Source organism: Notamacropus eugenii, chromosome 1 (genome assembly GCF_028372415.1).
Source record: "Notamacropus eugenii isolate mMacEug1 chromosome 1, mMacEug1.pri_v2, whole genome shotgun sequence".
NCBI classification, from domain to species: Eukaryota; Metazoa; Chordata; class Mammalia; order Diprotodontia; family Macropodidae; genus Notamacropus; species Notamacropus eugenii.
In genome coordinates, this window is record NC_092872.1 from 631,100,920 (window position 1) to 631,124,504 (window position 23,585).

At 39.9% G+C, this 23,585-nt stretch overlaps 1 protein-coding gene across 7 annotated transcripts in view; it reads right to left on the reverse strand.

Annotated features, from left to right (window-relative positions):
• C1H2orf42 (chromosome 1 C2orf42 homolog) overlaps positions 1-23,585 on the reverse strand; it is a 198,535-nt gene that overhangs the window by 46,820 nt on the left and 128,130 nt on the right. For 2 of the 7 annotated variants that reach the window (XR_011972688.1, XR_011972686.1), the window contains 3 exons: positions 21,962-22,065; positions 13,691-20,166; positions 10,994-12,916 (listed from right to left, as the gene is read on the reverse strand). The gene's annotated coding sequence lies outside the window, so the exon portion shown is untranslated. Of the gene's footprint in view, positions 1-10,993; positions 12,920-13,690; positions 20,167-21,961; positions 22,066-23,585 lie in introns of those variants that run through there. The other 5 variants (XR_011972691.1, XR_011972687.1, XR_011972689.1 and 2 more) reach the window with 5 other exon arrangements.

Genomic DNA, 23,585 nt, shown 5'->3' on the forward strand with positions numbered 1-23,585 from the left:
AGCCCACAAACGCCAAAGACAGCTTCAAGGGTCAGTGAGGAAGTTCTTTCACCTCGGTGAGAAGGGAACAACAGGGTCTGACCCTAGCCCTGGCCCCAGGTGGCAGCAGCATCCATTTTTGGAGCCCTCAGCCTGAGGATCCTGGGGGAATTGAGTCACTGATCTGGATCTCAGCCCTGAGTGGAGGTCCTGGAGTGAGGAAGAGCACTGGCATGGTGGAGCTGGTGGAGACTCTGGACAGGGAATCCTGCTCACAGATCCTGAGCAGAAAAGAGTGCTTGTGGTTGCTGCCAGACCAGAGAGCAGGTCAGGAGAGGAGTAAACCCCTCTCTCTTAATTATGCCACCTTGGAGGAACTGAGAACTTATAGGTCCCCAGAGTATACCCTCCACTTGACAAAGGACTCAAAAGTCAAGTAACTGGCTGGGAAAATGTCCAAAAAAGGGGAAAAAATAAGACTATAGAAGGTTACTTTCTTGGTGAACAGGTATTTTTTCCATCCTTTCCAATGAGGAAGAACAATGCATACCATCAGAAAAAGACATGAAAATCAAGGCTTCTGCATCCAAAATCTCCAAAAAAATATATGCAATGGTCTTAGGCCATGGAAGAGCTCAAAAAGGATTTTGAAAATCAAATAAGAGATGTGGAGGAAAAATTGGGAAGAAAAATGAGAGCAATGCAAGAAAATCATGAAAAGCGAGTCGACGGCCTGCTAAAGGAGACCCCAAAAATGCTGAAGAAAATAACACCTTTAAAAATAGACTAACCCAAATGGCAAAAGAGGTCCAAAAAGGCAATGAGGAGAAGAATGTTTTAAAAAGCAGAATTAGTCAAATGGAAAAGGAGATTCAAAAGTTCACTGAAGAAAATAGTTCTTTAAAAATTAGAATGGAGCAGATAGAAGCTAATGACTTTACGAGAAACCAAGAAATTACAAAACAAAACCAAAGGAATGAGAAAATAGAAAACAATATGAAATATCTCATTGGAAAAACAATTGACCTGGAAAATAGATCCAGGAGAGACAATTTAAAAATTATGGGACTACCTGAAAGCCATATTCAAAAAAAGAGTCTAGACATCATCTTTTATGAAATTATAAAGGAAAACTGCCCTGATATTCTAGAACCAGAGGCCAAAATAAGTATTCAAGGAATACACCGATCACCTCCTGAAAGAGATCCGAATAAAAGAAACTCCTAGGAATATTGTAGACAAATTCCAGAGTTCCCAGGTCAAGGAGAAAATATTGCAAGCAGCCAGAAAGAAACAGTTTGAGTATTGTGGAAATACAAGCAGGATAACATGGGATCTGGCAGTTTCTGCATTAAGGGATCAAAGGACTTGGAATATGATATTCCAGAAGTCAAAGGAACTGGGATTAAAACCAAAAGTCACCTACTCAGCAAAACTGAGTATAACACTTCAGGGGGAAAAATGGTCATTCTTTTCTCAGTATTTGGGTAGTTGGAGGGATTATATACTATATATATGGACAGAGGGCACAGGGTAAGTTGAATAGGAAGGGATGATATCTAAAAAAATAAAATTAAGGGATAAGAGAGGAATATATTGGGAAGAGAAAGGAATAGGGCAAAATATCTCTCATAAAAGAGGCAAGAAAAAGTTTTTTCAATAGAGGGGAAAAGGAGAGGTGAGAAGGAAAAAGCAAATCTTACTCCCATCACATTTGGCTTAAGGAGGGAATAACATGAACACTCAATTCAGTATGAAAATCTATCTTACAATACAGGAAAGTAGGGGAGAAGGGGATAAGTGAGGTGTGGGGGGAATGATAAAAGGGAGGGCAAATGAGAGGAGGGAGTAATTAGAAGTAAACACTTTTGGGGAGGAATGAAGTCAAAAGAGAAAATAGAATAAATGGGGGCCAGGATAGGATAGAGAGAAATATAGTTAGTCTTTCACAACATGACTATTATGGAAGTCTTTTGCATGACTACACATGTATGGCATAAATTGAGTTGCTTGCCTTCTCAGTGGGGATATGAGGGAGGAAGGGAGAAAAGTTGGAACTCCAAGTTTTAAGAACAAATGTTGAGAATTGTTTTTGCATGCAACTGGGAAATAAGAAATACAGATAAGGGGGTATAGAAATCTATCTTGCCCTACAAGAAAAGAGGGAAGATGGGGATAAGGGAAGGGAGAGATGTTACAGAAGGGAGAGCAGATTGGGGGAAGGGGTGATCAGAATGCATGTTGTCTTGGGGCGGAGGAGGGGAGAGATAGAGAGAAAATTTGGATCCCAAAATCTTGTGGAAATGAATGTTGAAAACTTAAACTAAAGAGATAAATTAAAGTTTCAAAAAAAATATCCTCCATCCATCTTGACTTGTGCTAAAACAGCAATAGCACAAAAAGTTAACAAGGGAGAGATCTTCTGAGGCCCCCAGGCATGATTTTAGACCTTTAGTTTCAAGGTCAATGTCTTTCTTCTCCGAGGTCCAGGCCATTGAGGAAATCTCTGTCTAGGATGTATTATTGAAACCTCCAATTTAGGAACTCTCAAATTCAGGATCACTAATGAAGTAACCCCCAAGGCTGGGAAGGGTCATTCTCAGGAACTTTAATCTAAAAATCTGTGCTCAGGAAAAGAAGTAAAAAAGGAGGAGGTGGGGGAGGTCACCAAGAACCAAAGGCATAGATAGCTCTCTCTGTGCTTCTCCAGCACGTTACAATTTTCAGTTGCTTGCTGTACTCTAGCCCAGAAGTCCAAGAGAGAGAAAGGAAAAAGATTAAGCCATTTCAATCGATCAATATACATTTACTAAGCGCCTTCTATGTTGCAGGCACTGTGCTAAATGTTGTGGATAGAGAAAGAATAAAAGCATCTCTGCCCTTAAAATGCTTACAATCTAATGGGGGAGACTACATGCAAATAAATATATACAAAGTAAACTATGTACTGGATAAATAGGAAATCATTAAAAAAAATTTTTTTTACTTTACACTTAAATACAAAATGAGAAAAGAACAAAATTGCCCCGTACACAGCAGATCATAAGAGAAGATTCAATATAAAACAATAAATTTCCTCTTCAAGAAAATCTATAATGAATACTATATATCCATTGTTTTCAAAGTTGCCCAGCTTTTTTTTTTACTTCCTTGCTGGTTATCTTTTGTTCTCTACTGTGTACTTTTTACTATATTTTTCCCTCTGTCTCCCCACCCTAAAAAGGGTTACAATTAAGCATGGGTATATATGCATATACATAGATATCTATAAACATACACATATATACACAAATACACTCACACATTTATGTAAGACTGCTCTAGACTTATTTCCCCCATCATTTGTTTCTCTGAAGGTGGATCACATTTTCCCTAAGAATTCTAAGTCTTTTCATGTTTTTCTAAATCAACTAGCTCATCATTTTCTATACCACAGCAATATACCTTTCTGGATTCAAATGGCAACTTCCTTCATTGGATCTTAGAGGTTAATTTGAGTATTTATAACTTGGTCACTCAAAGCTATTCTTAAAACAATACTGCTGTTACTGTATACAATGTTCTCTTGGTTCTTCTTGTTTCATTCTTTATTATTTTGTGGAAGTCTCTCCATGCTTTTCTAAAATCATTGAGCTCATTATTTCTTATAGCACAGTAATATTCCATCATGAACATAAACCACAATTTGTTTAGCCATTCTCCAAATGACAGGCATCCCCATAATTTCCAGTTCTTTGCCACCACAAAGAGAGCTGCTATAAATATTTTAGAACATGTAGGTTCTTTTCCATTATAGTGCTATTGCTGTCAAAGTGTATAGGCAGTTTAATTACTCTCGATATAAATCCAAATCTCTCTCTAAAATGGTTGGATCAGTCCACAGATCCACCAACAATAAATTAAGGTCCCAATTTTTCCACATCCCCTCCAACATTTATTATTTTCCCCTTCTATCATTTTGGTCAGTCTGATAGGTACAAAATGATATCTCAAGGTTGTTTTAACTTGCATTTCCCCAACTAATAATGATTTAGAGTATTTTTTCATATGACTTCATATCACATTCTTATAGATTTGACAAAGTTCTTTATATGTTTGAGATATGAGATCTGAGGAAATGTCTATAAAATTTTTTCCCCCAGTTTTCTGTTTTCCTTCTGATCTTGGCTATATTTGTTTTATTTATATGCAACCTTTTTACTTTAATGTAATCAAAATTAACCATTTTACATCTCACAACACTCCATCTCTTGTTTCTTCACATTTGTAAGTCTGACAAGTAATATGTTCTATGTTCTTCAAATTTTGCACACAATATCTCCCTTCATATCGAGGTCATGTATCAATTTTGACTTGTCAATGACTTATCTTATCAATGTAAAATATTCATCTATGCTCAGCTTCTGCCTGACTTCCAGTTTTCCCAATAATTTTTTTTTTACCAAATAATGAATTATTATCCTCAAAATATAGGTCTTTATACTTGTCAAATGCTGGGTAACTGTATTCATTTTCTGCTGTAGATTGCATGTTTACTCTGTTCAATTAATCTACCTTTCTATTTCTTGCTAGTACCAGATAGTTTTGATAATTACTGCCTTATAATATAATTTAAAATCTAGTACTGCTAAACCTCCCCCCTTTATGTTTTTTCATTGGTTCCTTTGATATTCTTGACCTTTTGTTCTTCCAAATGAATTTGGTTGTTATTTTTTCTAGCTGTGCAAATAATTTTTTGGTAATTTAATTGGGATGTTATTGAATATATAGATTAATTTTGGCAAAATTGTCATTTTTATAATATTGACTGCCTACCGATGGACAATTAATATTTCTCCATTTATTTAAATTGGATTTTATTTGTGTACAAAGGTTTTTAGGTTTTGTTGATATAGATCCTGGGTTTGTTTTGGTAGGTGTTTTCCTCTATATTTTATATAGTCTAGCATTACTTTAAATGGGATACCTCTAGCTATCTCTTCCTGCAGGATCCTGTTGGTAATATATAGGAATGCTGATGATTTATGCAGGAAACTGTTAAAAGAGGGAAAACCCTAGAATTAAGAGGAATTAGGAAAGGCTTCCTGTTAACTTACTCTAATAGACTATAGGGAAAGGACAACTCTTTCGACAAGAGTCTAACCTCTCTGACTCAATCACCAATTATCTTGTAGGTAGCTGCCTTTACTATCCCAAATGCAGGAGTTTCCTGCATCTGCACAGCAACGTGCTCAAGCAAATGTTCACCTCCATGACAGGATCCCTTCTCACAAAATCCACAACTTTTCATTTCATCAAGATGGTTGGGGGTAGAGGGAGACTCATCAAATGGATCAAAGGTTCCCCTGATCCTTAATATGACTCCTTGCTGGAAAGATACAACAAATTTGCTGTTGTTCAGTCATTTTTTAATTATGTCAATCTCTTCGTGACCCCATTTAAGGTGTTCTTGGCAAATATGCTGGAGTGGTTGGCCATTTCCTTCTCCAGCTCATTTTGCAGATGAGGCACCGAGGCAGGCAGGATTAAGTGACTTGTCCAGGGTCACACCAGTAGTAAATGTCTGAGGTTAGATCTGAACCATCTTCATGACTTCAGGCCCAGCACTCTTTCTACTTCACCACCTAGCTGCCTGTGTCTCAGTTTACTCATCTGCAAAATGAGGATGTTGAATTAGATGGCATTTGAGGCCCCTTTCAGTTCTAAATCTATAATCCTATGTGATGTTAAAATGCAAGTTCCCTTATCCCATGAACATAAGTGTGCATAGGATAGGTGCTGGCATCCTCTGGGAAAACATTATCATCAGCCAACTCCCTACGCCCAGGCCATCTATCTATCAGGCATATTCCCTTCCCCTTCCCCTCCTTCTTATACATACTGTTCCCACTTGTCTAAGGTCACTTCATTTTGTTTTGTCCTCACATGTTAGCAGGAACAAAGTTGGAAGCAAGAATTCCTGCTCTAAGCAACGCCCCCCCCTTCCCCCCCCCCCGCCATGTGAAGTATGCTTTAGGGCTATTGATGTGGTTCCCTCTTGTAGGGTTTTGTTTCCTTTATAGCAAGTCCTTCAAGGGAAGGACCAAGAGTAACACCAACATACCTGGCCCACCCTTTATTTCCTCATATGTCATGAATTTGTGGTTACTCCAACCTTTGGTCTTTTAACAGATAACTTCCTTGTATGCCCTTTCATAGGGCACTGCTTTTTCTGAGCAAAATCAGTTTACCTTTTTCATAATTGTCAACTATCCAGGTATTTGCATCAAGGAGTATGTCATAAGTTCGTGTATTTAGGGCTTGAAAGGTTTATAGAGGCATCAGAAACATAATCACAAAATTTGGAAGCCAGAAGGGACTTCTACAGTTCAATCTATTCACTAAAAGAATCCCCTTTATAACATATGGAACAAGTGATTGCCAGCCTTGGCGTGAAGACTTCCAAGGAAAAGGATCCCACCACCTCTTGGACAGTCCATTCCACTTGGGGACAGCAATCATCATTAGAAAGTCTTCCTTTAGTTCTGCTCATTTCACTCTTCATTATTTCATGCAAATATAGAATAATTTTACATACACACCACACACACACACACACACCCACCCACACACACCTGTTTGCCTCTGATGGTAGCCATTGTTGGGGTAAGAAAGGGAGGGAAGAAAAAAAAGAAAAAATATACATGATAACTTCATTATATATTGAAAAGGAATAGAAATTGTACATAACAAATTGGCAGCTTCATGTACAATCATCTTTTTTATTATATTATGTCCTTGAAATGTTTATTTTATTCCATAAATTAATAATAAAATAATGGGGGGGGTGGAGTTTTTCCTGACATAAGACCTAAATTAGAATCTTGGCAACTCTTACCCATTACAAAATAAATCTAATCCCTCCTCCATATTACAGCCCTTCAAATTCCTGAAGACAGCTGTCATGTCATCCAACCTCCCACCCTAGTCAGCATGCCTATTCTCCAGCTTACACACATCCAGCTCCTTCAGCCAAACTTCATATGTCACGTCTCAAGCCCCTTCAACATCCTGATTGCCCTCCTATGGTTACTCTGCAGTTTACTAATGCCCTCCTTCAATCATGGTACCTGGAACTGAACACAATATTCCAGATGAGATCTGATAAGGGCAGGGCACAGTAGGGCTATAATCTCCCTATTCCAGGAATCCATGCCCTTCCTAACGTAGCCCAAGATCACATTAGCCTTTTTTCCCACCACATCACACTATGGAACTCTCAGTCCACTGGAACCACAGGCCTTTTCTAAAACAACTGCTGTCTAACCACGCCTTCCCATATCATAGTTGTGAATTTTTTTGGACCCAAGTGAAAGACTTACATTTATAGTTACATGACACTGACTTATATCCAATAGGTCTCCCTATTGAATTTTACCTTATTGGATTCAGTCCAAAGTATTGGCCTGTTAAGATTCTTCTGAATTCTGACTCTGCTTGTTGTCACCTACAAATGTGATAAGGATCCCTTCTATACCTTGAGTCAAATCATTGATAATAATGTTAAATAGTATAGGGCCAAGGACAGATCCCTGGAGTACTCCATCAGAGACCTCCTGTCATATTGATGCCAAGTCATTAACAATTCCTTTGAGTCCAACCACAATCCCATTTGATTGCATGATCATCTAATCTCCATCTTCTCCACCAGAATAGTATTAGATGCTTTATCAAAAACTTTGCTAAAAAAGAGGTGAATCATATTATAGCATTCTTCCAGTCTACTACTTTAATAATGATAATTTTTGTGGTTGTTTAGTCTTTTCAGTCAAGTCTGATTCTTTGCAACTCCATTTGGGTTGTTTTGTTTTGTTTTGTTTTTTTGGCAAAGACAATGGAGTGGCTTACCACTTCCTTTTCCAATTCATTAAAAAAGATGGGAAAACTGAGGAAAACAGAGTGAAATGACTTGTCCAGGGAGCTAGTAACTATCTGAGGCCATATTTGAACTCAGGAAGATGAGTTTTCCTGATTCCAGGTCTTGTACTCCATCCACTGTACCACTGTAACAGCAAACAAAGTGGGATTTTTGTTGTTTTCTTTTTGGAGTACAGTTTCCCAGGCTCAGGCTAAATTGTGAGTATCTGAAGGCTCAATCTCCTTTGAACCCTGATAATTCATAGCTGTGCTGAGTCATGTAGGTTTCATGCCTACTGACTCTGAGCCAATCAGGAGCCGAGTATTTGTTATATATACTGGGAGGTTGGTATTTTACTTTGGGGGTTCACTTATAAGAAGGATCTTGTGATTCCCTGGTGGAGACTGTGAGTGGTCATATGTTCCAACTGCCTGACTGCTCAGATGTAAAGGCTCCCTCTATCCAGGGATGTAGGTAAAGTGTACGGCAATATTGCTTTGATTCAGGTGGTAGAGACCTGTCTGTTGGTCTTTATTTCTCTGCTTATATATTCTCTGTTTGTTGAAGGTAATTAAAAAAAGATTGTTGACCTCTTAAATGGCAATCTTTCCTAGTAAAGCAGGTCTAAGAACCTGTGCTGGCAGCCATACTGGGTGTGATGGTGTGGTTGCTGTTACAACCACCTAGCTATCCTAAGTAATAATAATAACAACTAATATAAAGTACTGACCATGTGCCAAGCTCTGTGCTAGGCACTTTACAATTATTATCTCATTTGATCCTCACATTACTCCTGGGAGGCAGGCAGTATTATTACCCCCATTTTACAGAGGAGAAAACAAACAGAGGCTAAATGACTTGCCCAAAGTCACACAGCTACTAAGTGTCTGAGGCCACATTTGAATTCAGGTCTTCCTAACTCAAAGCCCAATGTTCAACCCACTGATTCTATCCCCTCTATAGTCCTCCTTTTTTCTCTCTACAGAGCTAAAAAATATAACTAAAATATAACTTTAAAAGTCCTTTTTTGTCATTCCTATCTGCCGTCACCATCCTCAGCTCATTCTGAGCTTTAATAGTTCTCACATTATTTTTAAAAGACTGTGACACACATACAGTCATCCTCTGTTAGCTGACTTTGCTTCTGTCTTCTATACATGTCTTTTTTAAGCTATAAGTTGGTTGATGAATTCCCTGTTCATCTATGCTGATCTCAGACAAGTCCCAGTTTTTCTCCTCTCTGGAACTGTTTTCCTTTGAATCCTCAGAATTTCATTCTTGAGCCCATTTTCCTCCTCAGTCAACTTCCCCCGAAGCATTCTAGTTCATGAGCTCTGACCATGTTATCTCTGATCCTGTTGGCGCCTCATTCTCAAAGGCGAGGGTATATTTCACACTGTGCACAATTTTCCTCTCATCCATCAGAGACTAGGATGGAATGGCCACTTTACCTCTAGATTCCCATCATTTCTGCTTCAGGAAGCAGTTCCTCCCTATTTTTGAAAATCAGATCCAGAACACAGTTTCTCCTTCAGCCCATCTCCTCATTTTATAGACAAGGAAGCCAGGAAGCTGTGTTACCCAGAAGTGGACAGACTGTCTCAACAGAGGGCAAGAGATCTTTCTCTAGTTGTCTAGAAAGATAGTTATAAGTATATCTAACATTTATTTACATCATACTTTGCATTGGTGATCTCATGTGAAACAACCTGGTGAGCTAGATAACATAACTCTTATCTCCTCTTACAGATGAATAAACCAAGATTCCGAGAAGCTAAATCATTCCACCAAGGCTACGCAGACAGGAAGTTGCAGAATCAGGACTCAAATTCAGGTCCTCTGTGTCTAAACCCAGTGTTTGCCTCTATGCCTTGGCTGAGTCTACCTCGTGGAGGCCAGGAAAAAAAATGGAAACAGGACAGACATCTTGCTCTGGAACCCTGGCATCACAGACATTTTCAGGGCAGTGGATTACTGCCCTGACCTCTCATATGGCTCCAGACATAATTTCATAAGCCCTGGGGTTTGCAATCTTTTGCAATATGTCTTTAGTTTCCCCTTTTCTGAGACTCTCTCAGACACTGTTGAAATATATCTATATAATAAATACACTTTATGTAAGAAATGGCTATTGACTAAATGGCATCTTTCACTGGAAGCAAGGGTTCTCATGAAGTAGTTGTCCACATATATATCGTGTGTGGTTTTTAGTTGACCTGGGGGATACATCGAAGGTCACCACAGGTCTTTGGGTCCACATGCATTTAATAGAGAAAGACCAAAGGAGAATGCCCCCAGCTGTTCTACAGCCCATCCTTGAACTGGGTCTTCTCCTTGGGGATAAAACCAATTTACTCAATAAGCACTTATTAAGCACTTACTGTGTGCAAGGAGCTATGCTAGATGTTAGGATAGAAAGTCAAAAAATAAATAGTCCCTATACTCAAGGAACTTCTACCGGATAGCTACAACATGTATACAGAAAGGGTAATGGAAGGAAGGAAGGAAGGAAGGAAGGAAGGAAGGAAGGAAGGAAGGAAGGAAGGAAGGAAGGAAGGAAGGAAGGAAGGAAGGAAGGAAGGAAGGAAGGAAGGAAGGAAGGAAGGAAGGAATTAAGGGCCAGAGGCAAATTACAGCCAAATTCAGAGGATAGGATAACAGGAAATCCAACAAGGTGATATATTAATTAACCACAAAGAATGCTCCTTCTGAATGCTCTCTCAGCACCCCTGCCTTTCTGGCCTCCAGCTAGGTGCACAAGCACACGGATTCCCTTCCTGCTACAGAGACTCTGCTAGCAGACACCACCCTCCATCTGTGCCCATTCACTAAGCAGCAGACACTGACTCTGCTGAGAGATGGGGAGGAATGAGTCTTCCTTCTGCCTGAGGTATCCCCTAGACTGGGAATCACCAGACTGCAGATACTCTGTCCAGAACCCCCAATCCTGCAAAAAGCAGCAGACACTGATTCAGCCTAGACAGAGAAGGAGAGAGCAGGTGGAACTAGGACAGAGCATCAGCCTGTATGACAAGGGGGAAGAAAGCTACAGGAAAGTAGATAAAATTATTGTTGGGAAAGAAACTCCTTTTATTAAACTCATTATCAAACTCCTACTCATTTTATTAAACTCACATTTATTAAACTCCTACTATGTGCCAGGCACTATGGTAAGTGCTTTACAAATATTATTTCACAACGACCCTGGGAGTTAGGTGTTATTATAATCCCCATTTTACAGTCAAGGAAAACTAAGATAGAGGTTAAGTGACTTGTCCAGGGTCACACAGCTAGTAAATGTCTGAAGTCAGGTCTAAACTCAGGTCTTCCTCACTCTAGGCCAAGCACTCTATGCACTGCACCACCTAGCTGTCTCCATTTAGGGACAAAGCACTAATTAAAAAATGAAGGAGAATAAAGAAAACCTTATTTTCAAACATACTGTTGATGCAAATGAAGGAAAGCATAAACCTAACTAAGTCTCATAACTTTCCATGTGAACAGTTTAAGAAACCTAATAAAATTAAAGCAAGTGACAGGTTGGATAATACAACAAAAACCCTACAATCTGTTGCTTACAAGCAATGCATCTAAAAGGCAAAGATCTACACGGGGTAAAAATGAAATGCTACAATAAAATTCACTATGCATCAGGTGAATAAAAAAAAAAGCAGGAGTCACAATCATGTTACAAAGCAAAAATAAAAATTCAAAAAATTGCCATGACAACGCATGAATCCCATCTGCTAGGAGTTGCCATCTCTATATGTGGAGGGAGTCCCCATGCTAATGAGGGTGGAGCTCGTATTGGAGAATGATAGTGGCAGAGCAGAAAAGCCTCCTGGCTCCCCTTGAGTCCCAGCCAAAATCCCACCTTCTAAAGGATGCCCTCCCTAATCCCTCTTAATTCCAGTACCTTCCCTCTGATTTCCTATTTATCCTGTGTATTACTTATTTGGATACAATTGTTTGCTTATCTCCCTCATTAGTGGAAGCTATTTGAGGGCAGAGACTGTCTTTGGTCTCTTTTTGTATCCTTGGCACTTAGCCCAATGACTGGCATATAGTAGGCACTTAGTAAATGCTTATTGATTGACTCACTGAAAAAGAATTGGACCTATAGACGAGAGAACTAGGTTTAAGTTATGGCTGATATTCACCAGCTATGTGAAGGGCCCCAGTGAGAAAGTGCTGAATCCCAGAGTCGAGACCTGGATTTTAATCCCAGATCCAGCATCAGGTTTGGAGTCTGAGTGTCTCTGCCACTTACTACCTGCATGACCATGGACAAAATGCTCTATCTCTTAGTGCCTTAGTTTCTTCATCTGTAAAATGAAGGGTTTGTAGTCTAGGTTATCTTGAAGGTCATTCTTCAATTTTCTAAATCAGTTTCCTCATCCATAAAAGGAGGATGATAATATTTACACTGGGCAGCTAGATGGTGCAGTGGATAGAGCACCAGGCTCATCTTCCTGTGTTCAGATCTGGTCTCATACACTTACTAGCTCTATGACCCTGGGTAAATCACCTAATCCTGTCTGTCTCAGTTTCCTCATCTATCAAATGAGCTGGAGAAGGAAACAGCAACCACTCCGGTATCTCTCCCAAGAAATCCCCAAGAAAATCATAAAGAGTTGGACATGACTGAAACAACTGAGCAACAACATTTACACTACCTTCCTCACAGAAGTGTTAGGAGAAATTTTAATTAAAATTTTTTAATGTATTTAATATATTTCTATTAAATTAATATTTTAAAGACATGGTTCCATTGAAGTGGGTGCTCCCACTTCTGACATAAAGTTCAACTTTACAATTCTCAGTAGATGTTTCCTTGAATTACTGTGATCAAAATAGCTCATCTTCTGGTGGCCAACCCTTTGGGGTCGAGCCTTTTGGACATAAGCTAGGCTAGTCCTTGAATGATGGACTTGTGGAAGGTTCTCAGCTTGGCAGGACCATCCAGAGTCTATACTTGACTGACAAGGCATTCAAGAACTCAGTCATCTCCATGCCACAAAGAAGAACTGGAGGAAGATGCTGCTGGGAAAAAATCAAAACTAAATGAACACAAATTTCATTTGAAAAGTTATTACTTTATAGCATAAAGGATGTCATCAAAGAGAAAGGAGCTAGTGTCTAAACACGTAGCTAGAGCATAAATAATGATCATGGCACTTTAGGATTTGCAAAGCACATTACATACATTATCTTATTTCAGCTTCACATCAACCCTTTGAGGTTATGTTCTATGGATATCATTAGCCCCATTTTAGAGACGAAGAAAATGAAGTCTCCTGCCCACACCTAGTGCAAAAATCAAGATTCCCACCCATATCCTCCTGACTCTGTGTCTAGTGCTATATTACATAAACACACATGTATATACACATATACATACACACATATATAACACTATATATACACTATATAGTATACTATACTATCTATATTATATATGCTATCTACATCTCTCTCTGAATACATACATGTATGTATATTTATATATACATGTATGTATATATTAGGATATATATACACACATGTATATGTGTATATAAAACAGAAGAAGAATCTTTGTAACAACAATAATAGCCTATAATATACATATACATACATACATACATACACACACATATTGCTCTCAAATTTGTATAAGTTTACACATATTATCTTATCTGATCCTTACAAATAACCCTGTGAGGTAGGGGCTATTATTGTCCTCATTTTACAGATAAGAAAACTGAGTCTGAGAGAATTGTTCGAGGCAAAATCTACTTTCCTAAAACTTCCACCTATTGGCTGTAGCCTTACCTTTCAAAACAGGCAGGAGGACATTTTTGAGATGGAAGGCTTTGGTTGGCAGCACCACCATACTCTTCCACTCACAGGTGTCCTGACAGGGTTGGTGTCGACTGTGGAGGTGGAATGGTTCAAACTTCTTTGTCTTTCGAGATGCTCAGAGAAAGTGACTTACTCAAGGTCACATAACATTTAGAGGACAGAATGACAACGACAACAATGAAAAACAGAAAGAATGATAACCTGAAACTGAACACTGTGTGATTATAATGACCCATCTTGACCCATCAAGGCAATCTGATACAACATAAAGAACAATGACTCTGAAATCAATGGATCTGGGTTCATATTCAACTTCTGATGCTTACTACATTTGTGACCTTAGGCAAGTCATTGAACTGTGTTGGGCCTTACTTTCTTTAATGTTAAAATGAAGGTTTTGAACTAGATGGCCTCTAAAGCCCTTTCTAGCTCTCGACCTATGATCTTAGCACCTTCCTTTCTTTGCAGAGGTGGGGGACTATCGGCATGTAATATTGTATTGTATGTATTTTCAGAAGAAATCAATGTGTTGGTTGCATTTCCTGAATTTTTTTCATTTTAAATCTGTTATAAGAGAAGTTTCAATGGGCGTGGGAGAGGAGGGATATATATTCAAAAGTAAACGTAATAGAAAAACAAAAGGCATCAATTTCAAAAAAGAAGAAATTAAGAAAATTTAGATACGTAAGCAATAAGACTAGAAATGTAAGGCAGAAGAAAGATGTCTGGCCCTGCACTTAGAAGACCTGTTCTGAACTCTGTGCCTTACTAAGCTATACAATTTCTGGTAAATCATTTCCCCTAGATCTCAGTTTCCTCACTTGTAAAATAAGAGAGTTGAACTAAAGGCAGCTAGCTGGTGCAGTAGATAAAATGTTGGACTTGGAGGCAGGAAGACCTGAATTCAAATCCCACTTCAAACACTTATTAGCTATGTGACACTGGGCAGTTCCCTTAGCCTCTGTCTGCCACAGCATCAAAGGTTTACAGCTAAAAAGGACCTAAGACTTAAGACTTCATCTAGTTCGATTCCTTTATTAGAGAACGTGGGAACTGAGGCCCAGAGAGATTAAGCAACTTCCCCCAAGGTCACCCAGAATGTAAGCATAGATTTAGAGCTGAAAGCAACCTTCCTAGGGTTAGCTGACCAAGGTCATCTAATCCAATCCTCTCATTTTTCATTTGTGGAAACTGAGGTCCAGAAAGTTTAAGATCGATTCAATAAATGTTTATTAAGGGCCTACTATGCACCAAGCCCTAGTGTTAAGCACTAGTGACACAAAAAGAGGCAAAAGATGATCCCTTCCCTCCAGGAGCTTACAATCTAGTGGGGGAGATAACATGCAAATAAATAAATACAAAGCAAGCTATATATAGGACACATCAGAAAGAATGACCAGAGGGAAGGCACTGGAATTAAAAGAGTTTGGGGAAGGCTTTCTGTAGGAGGTAAGATTTGAGTTGGGACTTAAAGGAAACCAGGGAGTTTGAACCCTTCCACCTCTATAGATGACACCAACCTTGTCAGGACACCTGTGAGTGGAAGAGTACGGTGGTACCATCAACCAAAGTCTTCCATCTCAACAATGTCTTTCTGCCTAGTTTGAAAGGCAAGGCTGAGACCAATGGGTGGAGGCTTTAGGAAAATAAATTTTGCCTTGAACAACTCTGTCAGACTCAATTTTCTTATTTGTAAAATGGGGAGGAAACCAGGAAGGCACTAGATTTAAAATAGGTTTGGGGAAGGCTTTCTGTAGGGGGTGATATTTTAGTTGGGATTTAAAGGAAACCAGGGAGGTCAGTAGTCTGAGTGAAGGGAAGGCATTCCAGGCATGGGGGACAGACTAAGAGACGCCCAGAGCCGGGAGGTGAGTGTCTTGTTCGTGGAAAATCCTGGAGGCCAGTGTTACTGGACGGAAGATGTTAGGCAGCAAAATGTAAGGAAACTGGAAAGATAGAAAGGGGTCATATGATGAAGGGCCTTAAATGCCAAACAAGCATTTTGGTTTTGCTCCTGGAGGCCATAGGGAGCCACTGAAATTTATTGAATAGGGGGAGAGACTTGCCCAAGTTCAAATTAGTAGTAAATAGAAGAGCTGGTATATGACCCCGAGTCCTCCGCCTCCAAGCAGTCCCTATGATTCTAACACATGAGATGGTAAAGTATTACAACACCACCCTAATGGGTGTAGTTTCTTCTACTCCCACCCCGGGGCTCCCAGTAATCCCTGCCTCAAAGAAGGTGTGGCAAAGACAAGCCACCAAAGCTTGCTAGAAATCAGAGGACAGAATGAGAAACCAAGCTCCTTGACTCAAAGAAGGAAGGTCTCAACTTCCAGACAGTCCCAAACCAAACAATCAGAAGATAAAAAAACCCATCACTGAATGGAGAGTGGAAATCCCTGAGGCTGCTCCACATCCTCCCCAAGACTTCTTGGCCTAGACATGCTCTGGCCCCATTCTGTGTTGTCCTACTTAAATCAGAGGCTGGGTGCTAGAGAGAACAGGACTAAGCGTTGTGACTGAGTAGCAGCTACAGTGGATCCCATTGCTCTCTCCACCCTCAGCAATGCCCGGTGGGGATTTGCTGCTGCCATGCTTATCCTATCTTGGTATTCCCAAGCTGGGGCACAAAATAAGTGCTTTAGAAATACCAGTGATATTAAATTCATAGAACCAGAGGATTTAAAACTAAAAGGGACCTTACAGTTCAAGCCAGGGTGATAGAAAGCACCCAACTTAGGGTCAGGAGACAGGGTTCAAACTCTGGTGCTAGTTGGGACTCTCTTCCACAAGTCTCTCCCCACTCCAGCCCATCCTCTACTCAGATCAAAGTGATCTTCCTAAAGCACAGGTCTGACCATTAAACCCTATCTACTCAATAAATTCCAATGGCTCTCTATCACCTTCAGGATCAAATAGAAAATTCTCTGGTTTTGGCATTCAAAGCCCTTCATAACCTGCCCCACCCCAACTTTCCAGTCTTCTTATATCTTACACACACACACACACACACACACACACACACACACACACACACACACACACACACATATTTTCACTGGCTGTCCCCATGCCTAGAACGTTCTCCCTCCTCATCTCCATCTCTTGTCTTCTCTGACTTCCTCTGAGTCCTAACTAGACTCCCACCTTCTTCCGGAAACCTCCTGCTCCTCCTTAATTCTATTTAGTGCTTTTCCTCTACCGATGATTTCCAATTTATCCTATGTAGAGCTCGGCTATACATTGTTGTTTACATGTTGTCTTTGCACTAGACTGTGAGGTCCTTGAGAGCAAGGCCTGTCTTTTGTCTTTGTTTAGGCAATAAATGTCTGACTACGTGACAGGCTGATATCATCAGTAGGTATGACCCAAGGAAAATCACGGGATAACAAGAACCACAGAATTTCGGAGTGGGAAGAGACTTATTTAGACGGTCATTTTATCTAATTCATAATGGATAAAGAATTCCTACCGTAACACATTGGACTAGTGGTCCATTGCTTTCACACCTCCAGTGAAGAGGAACCCATGACTTTCCAAGGCAGCCCACTTTCAATAGCTCTGATTTTTAATACATTTTCCTTACATGAAGCTCCTTGCAAACTCTCACCTAATGCTCCTAATTCTACTCTCTAGGGCTCCTTCTCATGGCAGATTTTTGAGTCCCTGCAATGCTATCTTGACCCTCCTACGGCTTTGCTCCAGGTCAAACACCTCAAATTCCCTTAACTGATTTCTTTTGTGGCACCAGCTACTGAACCTTTGCCACCTAGACTGCTCTCCAGTTTGCCAGTGTCTTTCCTAAAATGTGGTACCTAGCTCTGAACACAACATTTCAGCTGTGAGCTGGCCAGAGCAGAGTACAGAGGGGAGAACCTCCTTCTTTCTGGAGGCTATACATTTTGATGCAGTTCAAGATTAAATTTAATTTTTTTGGCTGCCACATCACACTGCTGACTCATGCTGAGCTTACAATCCTCTAAAACCCCCAGATTTGTTTTCAGGCAAGCTACCATCTCATCCTGTCCTTCCCTATTCTGTACTTGTGGGGTATAGTTCAGTTACTTGAACCCAAGTGTAAGATTCCAAATGTATCTCTATTAAATTTCATCTTGTTAGATTCAACCCTATTTCCCACTTTCCCCAACTCCTTTTGGGCATTTACTGTCATTCAGCGTTATTAGCCATATTATCTGCAAATTCAAAAAGGATGTCATTTATACCTTTATCTAAGTCACTGACAAAAATGTTAAACGGTATAGAGCCAAGCACAGATTTTGGGGACACTCCATGAGAAGTCTACTACCCAGTATGCCTCCATTGTCCACCTCTATAAAGGAAAGGCTAATAGGTTGCCCTGTGACAATTATAGTAGGGTCTCTCTCTTAGTCTTTGCAGGCAAGATTCTTGCCAGAGTCCTCCTTAATAGTCTGGTCCTTCTCCTAGAAGAAGGTCATCTACCTGAGAACCAGTGTGGTTTCACTGTTTACTGACCACCCTCCAAGAGAAACATTAGGAGTAGGAAAAGGGTCTGTATGCAACATTGTCTATCTGATCAAAGCCTCAGATACCATCAGTTGTGAGGGCTTGTGGAGAGACATGGCAAAGTTTGGTTGTCCAGAGAAGTTCATCAGCATTGTACATCAGTTTCATGATGGCACACTTGTATGGGTTTTAGATAATGGATGTTACTCTTTCAGTCACCAATGGAGTGAAACAGGGTTGTGTGCTTGCCCCAGTGCTTTTTACCATGATGTTTCCAACACTGTTGTCAGACACCTTCAAGAGGATGAAAATGGCAGCTACCACACTGATGTTAAATTATTTAACTTGAAAGGGCTACAAGCCAAGATTAAAGTGGAGGGAGAGTTGGTACATGGCTTTTTGTTTGCAGATGACTGCATTCAATGCCATCTGGGAAGCTGAGATGCAAGAGTATGGGTCAATTCTCTGTGGCTTATGTTAATTTTGGCCTGACAACACCAAAAAAATGAATTTCTCTACTGGCCAACGCTGCACCATCCATATGCGGAACCATCAGTTACAGCAAATTGAGAAATTTTGAATGCAGTGGATAAGTTCACTTACCTTGGCAATATACTTTCCAGGAATGTACAAATAGATGATGAGGTTGACACACTCATTGTCAGTGTTAGCTCAGTATTTGGGAGGCTCCAAGACAAAGTGTAGAAGAGAAGATGTATTAGACCGCCTACCAAACTAAAGATCTATAGAGCCGTTGTGCTGACCTTATGGCTGACCAGCATCATGCCAGCAAAAAGAAACACTTCTATTTGAACTGTTTATACAAAGATTCTGAAGATCACAAGGGAAGGCAGGGTACCAGACACTGAGGTCCTTTCTTGAGCTGACCTACCAAGCATTCAGATTCTACTGCAGAGAACACAACTCTGATGCGCTAGCTACATTGTTTGAATGTCAAACAAGTACATTTGCCTAAAAGACTATTTTATAGATAACTCACACATAGATCAGAAGAAGCATACAAGGATACTCTCAAGGTCTCTCTGAAGAACTTTGGAATCCATTGTGAGACATGAAGACACTGGCACAGGACTGCTTAGCATAGTGTGCCCACATCAAGGAAGGTGCTATGTTCTATGAGCACAGCAGAATTGTGTAAATTTAGAGACTCCAAATGTTCACATAAACTAACTGTTCCCAACGTGTAGCAGAGGCTTCCAAGCTCATATTGTCTGATCAGCCATAGTCGGACACACTGTACTTTGACATAGTGATGACATCTTGGTCCTTTTCAAACATGAAGGACAACAACCAAAATGATATTGAACCATTAATGACTATTCTTTGAATCCCATCACTTAACTAGTTTGAAATCCCAAAAGTATACTGTGATCTAACCTATATCTCTCCATCTTTTCCACAAGAGTAGCTTGAGACACATTATCAGATGTCTTACTAAAATTTAGCTAACCTATATCTCTAGCATTCTCTTATTTTACTAGTTTAGCACTCTCTTAAAAAAAAACAACAGAAAAAAAGAGTTTAGTTTGGCATGATTTGATTTTGATAAAGCCATGCTATCTTGGTGTCATCCATTCTTCCTTTTTTAATATTCAGTGTCTCTTTAATAATATGTTCTTAATTTTTCCAGGAGTCTAAGTCAAGTTCGTTGACCTATAACAATGCCCAGGCCCTATTCTCTTCCCCTTTTTTATAGTGTTGGGATATTTGCCATTCTCCAGTTTTATGATACTTCTCACTTCTGCATCATCTTTCAAATATCACTGGTAGTGATCAGGAATCATATCTATTGGGTCTCCAGTGCCTACAGATATCGTTCATTTGGGTCAGGCGACTTAAATTCATCTACAACCACTAGCTATTCTTTTCTTATTCCTTAATTACCTTGAGGAGCAAGCGCCTATTGGCCTTTTTGGTTCAGTCCATAGATCATTCTTCTTGTCATGGAAAAAAATAACAACAACAACAAAAAAAGTGAGCAGCTCTCCCATCAGAGGCCATCATCCCATTCACCCAGAGTCAAAGTCCTGTACCTTCCTCGATTTCCCACTATTCCTCTGTATAGGAAAACAAAACACCTCTTTTTATCGTCCTTAATTTTCTTGCTAGTCTCAGCTAGTTCAGGGCTTTAGCACTGGTAAGGTGAGGTTTTCTAATTTATTCTATTACCTTGTCCTTGCTTTCATTTCTTGTGCAGCATATTTTTTTTTTTACAATCTAAGTTAGTTGGTGAGTTGTCTATGCATATAGAGACCAACATGGGTCAGACTCTTCAGACAATTCTCATTTTTTTCATCATCCAAATTGTCATTTAACCTCTCAGAGCTTTGTTTCCTTGTTTGTAAAACAGGGATGATAATGCCTGGGTTACATGTCTCACAGCACTGCTGGGAGGAAATTGCTTTCCAAAACTAAAAGTGCTATATAAATTAGAGATATTATTATTAAGCCAGCTTCCTTGTTTTACAGATGGAGAAAATGAGCCCCAGAGGGGAGAATATACTTACTCAGTGTCACACAGGTACAAAATAGCAGACAGAGATTCTGACCTAGATCTTTTTATTTCAAATCCCATTATATTGTGAATTGAATTGAAATTCATGACTATATTATTAAAACAAAAACAATATGTGCTAAACTAGATTATAAGCTCATGGAGACTTAGGTACTAGGTTATTTTTTTCATCTTGGTAGGCAAGGGGTACCTTCACTTTTACCTAGGGGCAACTAGGTAGTGCAGTACACAGAGCACCAGGCCTGGAGTCAGAAAGACTCATCTTCATGAGTTCAAATCTGGATTCAACAACTTATGAGCTATGGGGCCCTGGGTAAGTCACTTAATCCTGTTTGCCTCAGTTTCCACATCTATGAAATAAGCTGGAGAAAAAAATGGCCAACCACTCCATTATCTTTGCCAAGAAAACTCCAAATGCAGTCATGAAGAGTTGGAAATGACTGAAACCACATCAAAATCTACCTGAAATTGCCTTGTATACTTTGTAGTTATTTCAACATGACAATGAATCTCTCCCCTGTAAAATTTAAGCTTTTTGAGAGCAGGCCCAAATAAGATCACTGTCAGACTGGACTCAAAACAAATGATCAACAATCCCTACTTAGCACAGGCCTAAATGCACATTTGTTGAATTGAACTGAACTGAATTTTATTCTCCCACTCACTGGGTTCCACTCTAACAATCCTTATCCTTATTACATTTCCCTATCTGTTGTTGTGTTTATCCTTTGAAGACCATGACATCAGGAAGATGATGACAAGACTTGCAGTTGACTTTGATTTGAGTGAGGGAAGGCTGTGCAAGGTCATCAGCCTCACTTTCTCCTCCAGAGTCATCTGGGTGCAGCAGCCAGATATTCATCAGGATGACTGGAGATGGCATTCCCTTATCTACTTTGAGCTTGGTAGAAGGGCACAGCCAGAGGATGGGGATGTGTTCTCAAAAGGGGAAGCACAGAGAAGGGGAACAAAGTTGATAAAACATGATAATATAAATAGAGAACCACTTCCCTTCCCTCCTTACATCTCAGGTACCAGTTTAATTTTGAAGTGGGAGCCCTGTCCATCCTAGGTAGGGGGCCTGTGACCACCTTCGCATTTTCCCCTCCCATCACAGTTAGTCCCAAGAGAGGGATGAATGCAGTGGGTGGAGAGGATAGGGAAGAGAAAAGCAGGAAAGGTAGGAAAGGCTGAATGACTTAAAATCTTTTTCAAACCTGTTTCAAATCCAGAAACAAAGGCAGCTGGTACAGGATCTTCCTTACAATGAGCCAAAATCTGCCTCCGTCTAACTGCCACCCATTTCTCCTGTTTCTGCCACCTGGAGCGAGAGAGAATGAAATGTAGTTTTGTTCCATATGAGACTCCTCATATATGTAAACACAGAGACCATGTTGCCCCTAAAGTCTTCTCTTCCTGGATGGATCACTTCATGCACAGACACAACACACACAAACATATACACGCATGCATGCACATGCAAACACATACATACACACATGAATATGCACACACATACTCTTGCTAGTAAGTAGCAAAACTGTGATTCAATCCCAGCTCCTCTGATTCCATTCTAAACATGTTCATTTCCCTGAACCATTCTTTATATGACATGGTTTTATATATGTCCTCTTTTCTATGATGTGAACTATCCTTTCTATGATATGGCTCTCCCCCATCCTGGTAAGCTTTTCCAGTTGATCAATACTTCTCTTAGAATGTCTTAGGATGTTAGAGTTGGAAAGATCCTCAGAAATCATTTTGTTCAAATCTCTTATTTTACACAAGGGCAAATTGAGATCCTGAAAAGAGAAATAATTTACCCCAGGTCATCCAGCTGGTACATGGCAGAGCCAGGGTCCAAAACCCAGGGTCTTCACTTCTAGTCCTGGACCCTTCCTACTGAACCTCATAGCCTCGGGCAAGATGACACCCCCCCCTCAAAATGTCAACAATTCTCAGACAGAGTCTGAGCAACGCAAAATAGCAGCACAAGTAGCACCTTTGTAAATAAATCTCTTTGGAAACGAAGACAATAAAAGATCAGAGTAAAATATAAACATAAGCAGTTCCATTGCAGCCCAAGAGATCCACTGGGTTAACTGCTGGAGTACTCTGGAGCTGGAGCCAGCTCTAACCAGCTTGCAAAGCTGATTGTTCAATTTTCTGTCTGAGCATTTACATCTCAAAAACTGGCTACATATCAGGACTTGACTTATTGTTCTGCTGATTGTCTAGACTTGAGAAAGTACAAATAAGGCAGATTAAATTTAAAAGTGTGTGCATGCATTTACAGCACCACCCCCCAAAAAACCCTCTGGTTATTAAACATTTATTAGGGCATTTCTATTGTGCTCCACTGCTTAGCTCAGAAATACAGAAGAAGGCACAGAGAATGAAGTCATCACCAAACCAGAGGCCCGGTGTCAGCAAGACAATAATAATTAATTATAATAATAGCAACTAATACTTAAAGTTAAATTTAAGCACAAAGTGCCTAGGGATTAAAGTAACTCACCCAACGTCACAAAGGTAGTAAATTACAAAGCCATGATTCGAACCCAGGTCCTCTGTCTCTAAATGTTGCCCCACATAATAATGTGACATTTATTACATCACTAAGATATCTTTTTTTCTCTTTGTCTATTACTGTTGGGCAGAAGGCGTGTCCAGCAGACATGAACACTACATCCTTTTGGAGGGAGTTATATCCACAAGAAGCCTGTGCAGCTCAGCACAGGGCTAATGATAACCTGGCCTCTTCCTGTCTGTTCAGTCTTCTTTCATCTTACTCCCCACATCCCCCACCATGGACTCTGCAAACCAGCGACATCAGCCTCC